General features: G+C 37.7%; 1 long non-coding RNA gene across 1 annotated transcript; it reads right to left on the bottom strand.

Annotated features, from left to right (window-relative positions):
- Positions 1-431: 431 nt before the first annotated feature.
- Positions 432-7,697, bottom strand: LOC116421675. The gene is made up of 3 exons (XR_004232157.1): positions 7,372-7,697; positions 7,089-7,279; positions 432-1,905 (listed from the first exon to the last, which is right to left on the bottom strand). It is a non-coding gene; the product is annotated as an uncharacterized LOC116421675 (long non-coding RNA).
- Positions 7,698-8,485: the final 788 nt, after the last annotated feature.

Genomic DNA, 8,485 nt, shown 5'->3' on the forward strand with positions numbered 1-8,485 from the left:
TTTGCTTTCTATAAATTTGTTCTCCTATTCCTTTCTCAGCCTTTGTTTCATAGGAAATATGGAAATAGCCCAGGATTTATTGATTATCTGGAATGAAGGTAGACCAGCCTGGAGAAAAGAGGGTTGCTAGTGCAATAGAGGAGAAAGCAGACTTGTAAATGGATGATAATAAATGTTTATAGCTATAGCTAAGGGAAGTTGCACTCTGGAGGAAGCAGGTTGAAGTGCACCCCGACTCAGCATTTGTCCCACAAAAGTGGTTCAGGGGCATGTCTAAAGGAAGGATATACTATGATTTATAGGGTGCAGTGGGAAGAAAACTGATTTAAGAGTCAAGAATACAGAGGTAGCTAGGTGGGTCAGTGGATAGATTACTAATCTTAGAGTCAGGAGGACCTACATTCACATGTGGCCTCAGACACTTACTAGCTATGTGATCCTGGGAAAGTCACTTAACCCTGACTCATCTTCCCTCTCTCCACAAAAAGTCAAGGACATAATACTGAATCCCATTTCTGCTACATGTTACCTATGTGATCTTGAACAGTTTACATGCAACCCTCAGTTTGCTCATTGTTAATAAAGGGGTTAAATTAGATGATTTCAAAGATCCCTACCAGATTTTTCTTGTTTCATTGTTCTGTTTTGTTCACTGTCTTAAGGGATCATTTCCTGGACCAGGTCTGGGGGAATAAGAGGAGTGGGGGGGGAGGGACAAAAATAAAAATAATTTTGTTGGAGAGTCAATCTGGAAAGGGGTTAGACAACCAACTGCATGTACTAAAGCAGGTAGTTTTCCCCTGAGAAAAGCCTTCCTTCATACATCAACAACTCTGAGAAATGGGCCTTAGTGGTTGAGATTCACAGCCATGGACAGGGAGTGGTTACTAATAGGTTTAACTGTAGTTTCATACTCCGTTGGAATGTAAGCTTATAGTAGGCTCATATTAGGTTCTCCATTTTGAGGGGGATCACATACCACCCATCTTTCATTTTCTAGATTTGGCCTCCATACCTCAGCTTTCTCCTGATTGTGTTCCTTTGGGGCCCCTTTTATCACCGATGAGTTCTTCCCAGGATCTTCATTTTGGGGAAGGAGCCAGACTATCTACCCCGGATTGCCTGGATTTAGCCACCTTCTCCCCACTCACACATTCCAATCACACCTTCTCCTCTCAACTAAGCCAATTCCCCATTTTTGTATTATCACACATTAAAATATAAACCACTTGAAGAAAGAGTTGACTCTTCTTTTGTTTATATTTGTCTCCTGAAACTTAGTACAGTGCCTGACACATAATTAATATTGGCTATATGCTAATTTATTGCTTGCTTAATAGTTGTTGCCTTTTGCTTTTGAAGAGGACCTATGACATTATGGAATGATATTTTTGACTTGCAAGCAAACTGGATTTAAATGAAGCAGAGTTGCACAAAGTCATCAACTTCCTTATCTCTTCTAGTACCATCAAAGTCCAGTGGGCAGGAGGAAAGTTCTGGTGATGGCCCAGGATTCAGCTGTGGATGACCTTGGAATCTTTGGTGTCTGATCAATTTTTAAGGGCTCCACAGAGTGTGCTTCAGGTGATTTTTCAGAACAAATTGTTCTCATCCATGCATTCTGTGAGGGGAAATCTTCACATACTTGGTTTATACATCACCACCACCCCTTCCAATTCACTGGCAGTTTTGAGGCTTGTTGATTATCCTCAATTTGATGAGATGATTTTACTGGGGATATTGTCACTGCACACACTTGGAGCCTTCTTGGAGCCAGAGATGAGAGTTGGGTGATGGATAGACATCAAAGGTGAATGGACAATCCTGAAAAGGGCTTGGCAAGCACTCATATCAAAGATGCTGATCCTTTGTGAACATCACACACATCTCTTGCTTGATAGACAGCTAGGTAGAAGGAAGAAGAAAAAAAAGTAAAGATAACATAGGTTGTTGCACAGTTGCAGGAGAACACCCTCATGGCTCTCTCCAACCATATTTTTTTAAGGAGATTGAGTCTGAAGGGCTGAGAGAAATATGCAAGGGAGTCCTTCCCCATCTCTTGCCGTTGTAGTCTAATGTCTCCTCCAGGCATTATGTTCATGGAACACCAATGCCTGGAATGCCCTCCAACTTTATCATCTATTGAACTCCTATTCATATTTTAAAGCTTATCATCTCCTATACCATCTCCTCCAGGAAGTCTTCCCTTGTACTGTTGCCTAGCAATGATTTTTCCCTTGAGTCTCACAGAATACATTATTTTACTTCTCCCTCATGTATTATAGATCTCAGTGTTTGTATTTTATCAGTTTCTGGGATTGTAAATTGATTAGGAAGACGAATCATATCTTATTTAAACTTTGTACCTCTCTCAGTACTCACATTTGTGCTCAGTACAAAGAAGGTACTTAATAAATGTTTGCTAATTGTCTGAGTGTCCAATATGGCAACCTTGGTTGTTGTATATTGGCCAATGCATCATGATCAGGTTTGTAGGCTGGGTGCTAGTATATTAAGCATATATTAGTAATTATTTTATTATTAATAATTATATATAATATTAATTAATCAATAATTAAAATGGAAAGGTCACATTCTGTACTGTATAGTGTTTGAATTGTGGCCATATCTGATTTTTACACCTCATATCTATTCCCAAAGGAAAATGTCTTGAGAATTGATGGGATTATAAAAGAGGGGCAATTTACAATCTAATATATACAACTTTTACTTTTACTGAACTGGTTTATTTTAGTTTTCTTTTGTGGGTTCTTCTTCACCAAGATAAAATTCAGGAAATGACTGAGGAGCTAAGGAGGAGGGTTTGTGTGTGCTGGAGGGAGGACTAGAGGGAGACTGTTTACAGAACAGTGGATTTAAAGCTCTATTGGGAAAGAGTAAAATTCCTTGACAAATGGGAGAACTCTAGAACTTCAATGGAGGTTCTTAAGCATCTACTATTCACCCAACACCCAAAGCACTGACTGGGAGTTCCCCTTGTTTTGTTTTGTCCCCTGAATTTGTAAGGATACCAATAGAAAATGGAGTTGATTACTGTATCAATTGTACCTCATTGTCTTCATGTGGCTAGGTCTTTTTTTTTCCCCTTTCCAGTTCTTTCATTTATTTTTAACTTCCCTTTATTAAGCACAATTGTAGGCCAGACATTATATTGGGCTTCTGGGTACATAGAAAAATCTTTGCCTTCAAGGAATTTATATTCTTTTGGGAGAGATGGCAAATACAAATATAAATAGTTACAAAATATATACCCAGTAAATACAAAATTAAATGTTCCTCTACTCTTCTTGCATTTTTCAGTTACAGCCTTCTCTTGCCCACCATGTATCTTTCCATCATCTTTTGGGTAACTAATAACTTTAATTCTTCAGAGACTATATTAAACCATGACTTATAGCCATATGAACCATATTCTTCACCAAAAGAATACTATTGTTACAAGTATGAGCCTTTGTTTAGGAAACTTTCAGAAAAATATGACAGAGGTGATTAAAGTATACAACATTATAGAGTAAATACAGCAGGCAGGTGAAGACTGGTTATGTGATGCTTAAGGGGAAGGTTAACACTAATAGGAAATCAGTGAAAGCTTCATGGAAGAGATCAAATTTGAGTGAGGTTTTAAAAGATGAATAGGTAATCAATAGGTCAAGATAGAGGGAAAACATTTAGTTTAGGTATTAGCCCAAACAAAGGCTTACTCAGGATAGCACAAAGTTTATTTGGAGAAGAAATAGTATTCCTCACAATCTATCCTCTTTCCATCTCTCCAGTCCACATCATTTCCTTCCAAGCTTTGGATGTTAGTCATGTTCACCTGTTTGCAGTGTTCCATGTTCTCTGTGTGTCTTTGCACTGGCTGATTCCATGTCTCTACTTTCTGGAATATCTGATTTCCTGTAAAACACCAATCAAATACCACCTACTTCTGAAGGATTTTCTAGTCCTCCCAATTGTTAGTGCTTTTCTCTCCAAGAATTTTTCTTATATTTGATTTTCATATGTTTTATATAGGCCTACACATGTACGTGTTACTTGCTGCCCTAAAACGTAAATTTTTTGAGAATCATGGCTGCTTTGCTTTGGGCATTGTATTCTCAGTGTTTAGCACAGTGCCTGGCACATAATAAACACTTAATAAATGCATAGTGATTGACTGACAATATAGTTTGCCTAGAAGTATAAAATATTTGGAAGGAAATCTCCTGGAGGGGAATAATATGAGATAAAGCTGGAATGGTAGTGTGGCAAGATCATGGTGGACTTGGAATGTGGAACAAAGAAATTTGAACTTTACGCAAGAGGTAGGAGAGAGTCACTGAAGATTTTTGAGCAAAGGAATGACCTGGTTAGATCTATGCATCAAAGCCATTAATTTGGCATCAATATGAAGAATATATTTGAAGGGGCATGGGGGAATAGAGGTGGAAAGACCATTTAGAAATCTATAGCAATAATCTAGATTGGTGATAATGGTCTGTACTATGGTGATGACAAATGGAGAGGAAATGACCAAGTACAAAGATGTTTCAAAGGTGGAATCAATAGGAATCTGTGACAGGAGAGAGTTTCTCTGGCTCTTTCCTTAAGGGAAAAAAACTTGCAGCATAGGGATGGAAGGAGGCATGTCAGGGTAGCCAGCCCCTAGCTGTGGTCTGTAGTCCCCCAAAATAGAATGCTGGTTCTATCCCCATGCCCTCTAGATTCACCTTGCTTTTACCCTCTGTCCAGCTTTGCTCATTAGCAAAGGCGTCCACCCTATAATTAGACTCCAGTCTGAGTAAAGAGAAATTGAGCTGTCAACCTCATGGCCTTTTCAGCTGCAATTTACCAGTTGATGGAATCACACTGTCTCCACTCAGATCACTGGCACCCTCTGAATCTCTTTCATCTCAGCACTCAGAAAGCTTTGCCTCTGCCCTCTAATATGATCTGAAAAAGCCTTTGCTCACTCAGAGCTGACCCTCAACCCTTTATCTGCCGATGTGATTTCTTCTTGACTTACAATACTCCTTTCTACTTCTTCTGGGTAGGCAACTAATGGTATTAAATTCTGTACATATGCCATAATGGGTGGGGAAAATGCTGCTGGCTGAAACCTGGCTCACTTGTGTTGGAGGCAAGGAAAAATCTCATCATTATCTTGTATTTGCATCTACTTACCATGTATACATAAGTTAAGAGCCTATAGGGAAGAGAGAATAGAATTCAGAGGGATTCATAGAAGAAGAAGCATTGGAAATAAAAGGACTTCATGGGGAAGAGGAGATTTTAGGCACAGATAAAAACCTGGATAAAGGTAACAGATGTGAATCCCTTCTAAGTAAGAACACTGAGATAGTGAAGGCCAGGGTGTTTGGGAGGAGGTGAAGTGGGTAAGAGCTTTGGAAAAGAAAGCAAAGTCTAAGTCTACTAGTTCTAGGACCCCAGATAAACCACTTAACCTTTCTCTAGATCTTTTTTCCCCCATCGGACAAATGAGGGCTTGAGACATAATGGCCTCCTAGGTTGCTCCATGATCTAACATTCTATATTCTAAATTCTAAAATCTCTTTTATTTTTAAATTCCACACTATGTTCTAGAGTTCCTATCAAACCTAACATTCTATGGTTCTATATTATACTTTAAATACAAGAAGCTCTACTATAAAGCCTAGAATAGCATAAGAATGAATCACAAAGGCAAGCTTTTGTTTTGTTTGAGGTTCCAGGGAAGGTCTTGGTTTTTATCTTATATTAAATAAAATAATCTCTCTTACATTAAAAAATTTATCTTATATTAAAGAAAACAGAAGAGAAAATGAATCCAGCATAGCCCTGGAAAGATGGTGGCTTAGTGGCCAAAGGGAAGTGACTCTGTAATAACTACCTAAGTTGTTCAATTATGAATAGGAATAGGAGTTAAAAGTATTGAATTTCAGAATTTTATTCCTAGCTATAGCTATGACATACTGCAAGACTCGGGGCTATTGCTTAACGTTACTCTGCCTTGAATATTTTTTTGTTTTTATAGAGAAATAACAGAATTTTGTTTTCAAATTCATTGAAAATGAGAAATATTATAAAAGCATTGGGGAAAAGGTGCTAGCAAATCGTTTTTAGGGGATTTTCTTGGAATCACTTGTCTAGAATTTTTTCAGTCTCAGTAGATATATAGTCATTTACTATGGAGAGGAAATTATTCCCCTCTGCAAATATTAACTTGGATGCTGCTTCTGGGACAATGCAATCACTCTAGATCCTGTTAGTGTGTGCTGACAGAAGGATGTCTTTTCCAGAGGTCAGAGTACCTTAGCTTTAGAGCTAACAAGGACCTTGAATATTATTCATTTCAACACTTTTACTTTAGAAAGGAGTTAATTGTGCCAGACAGAAGGTTATTTGCCCAGAGTCACACAGAACCTATGTAGTGGATATAGGACTTAAGCTGAGTAGTCTTGATTTCAAAACCCAGTTCTCCTTCCATTATATTGTGTTCAATTTAGGATGACCAGGATACTAGGAGGACCAGAGAGTATGACATATAATTACAATATTAATAAATAGTAATTAATAATAACAATAATAATAGTCAACATTTACAAAACACCTTTTTCAAAGAACTCAATTGATTTCATCTCATTTGACCTTCATAACAATTCCTGTGAAGTGGGTACCACTATTAGCCCATTTTATGGATGAAACATGAGACTTGGTTGAAAAAAGTAGAGAACTGTCTCTAATTATGTTACTACAGAAGTAGAAGTAGAATTGTTCTGCTTGTTCCGGAGTGAAGAATAAGAAGCCATGAATAATAATTATGGAGGAATCAATTTATGTTTGATATAAAGATAAATGCCTCACTGACTTGATCTATCTATCCAAAAGTAGAAGGTCTGCTTTCAGTAGTAGCATAATTCTTCCCATTGGAAGTCTTCACCAGAAGATGGTTATATTAGGAAAGCTTCTTGATTAGGTACAAATTAGACAAGATGGCAGACTCATATTCTTCAATTTTGAATTTTACTCCTTGGGCTCCAAGTTCTCAAAGGCTAGCTTTCCCACCCATCTCTAGAATCCATGCTTACCTTGACTGAAGGTCACCTGCTCTTCTGCAAACAACAACAAATTCCAAAGCCAGTTGAAAAGTCACTGAGTCACCGATCTTTATCACCAAAGTCACTTAGTTATCTGTGGTTATCCCACAATGCTTTACTCACACTTCTGGACTAGCAGGAAGGCCAATGGTCAACCAGAATATGGCATTATGGAGGAATCTCTGTGTCAGAAAAAGCAGTAACCACACTAATTGAAATGCTGAACCATAAAAATTTTGAAATAAATACATGCTGTCATGGCCACAGAACCAACCTTGAAGCCAGAAAGAAGTGGATTCAAGCCTTTCCTCTGACATCAACTAGTTGTGTGACCTTGGGCAAGATAATAAGTACTAGGGTAGCACTCTAGTAATTCACTCAAGAATATAAGATGCAGAAAAATGCATCAATTTACAATGAGAGGGAATTCTTATCTGGGAGTTCCCTTGAGAGAAATTCTTATTAATAATCAGTGATTTGGGAAGATTAAGATTTCCCCCTTTCTGTTTACCCTAATTTCTAGACCTCAGTCTCAAGACTGAGCGAGCCTTCTCATCCATCCAGACCCCACCCAAGTGGCGAAGTCATCATGCTCTCTCCTCAGTTTTGTTTGGTTGGGATTAAATTCTTTTAATAGACTGCCCAAGGCTGGAGACAATTTAGAAGTAAATGCATAATCAAAGTTCATTTGAAAGGTTCAGGCCCTCACTCTATTATTCACTGTTAACCAATCAGAGTTGATTGCCACCTCTATCCTATTCACTCAAAGTCTTCTTTACAAGCTGAACATTTCCACTTCTTTCAACCAAGCCTCAATTATTTCATCTGGGAAATAGGGCTAAAAGTGGCACCCACCTCACAGTATTGTTGTGAAGGTAAAATGAGAATAAATTGAGTACTTTGAAAAAGAATTATGTAAATGCTATTATTAGTATTATAATTATATGGCATATTCTCTAGTCTTCTTACTATCCTGATCATCTTCTGGATATGCACCATTTTATCTATGTCTGAACACAGTATTACTCTCAATGTAATCTTACAGGACAGAGTGTAGAGGAACTTATATTGCCCCTACCCCATTGTTTTAGATATTCTTCCTCCCTTAAATTAGCCTAAGATCCTATATGCTTTTTTTTTTTTTTTATAATCCTACCATACTGTTGACTCCTACTGAACTTGTACTTCCATCTTTAAAACCCAAGTTGTTTCCATGGCAACTGTTCTAACCATGCTTTCCCAATTCCTGTATGTGAAGCTTATTTTTTTTTAAATCAGGTATAAAACTTTATATTTATGTCTATTAAATTTGATTTTAGTTGATTTGACTGATTCCTTTATCTGTCAAGAGCTCTTTGACTGTAGATTCTGTCATGTGAAGTGCTAGC

Source organism: Sarcophilus harrisii, chromosome 2 (assembly GCF_902635505.1).
Source record: "Sarcophilus harrisii chromosome 2, mSarHar1.11, whole genome shotgun sequence".
Taxonomy (NCBI): Eukaryota; Metazoa; Chordata; class Mammalia; order Dasyuromorphia; family Dasyuridae; genus Sarcophilus; species Sarcophilus harrisii.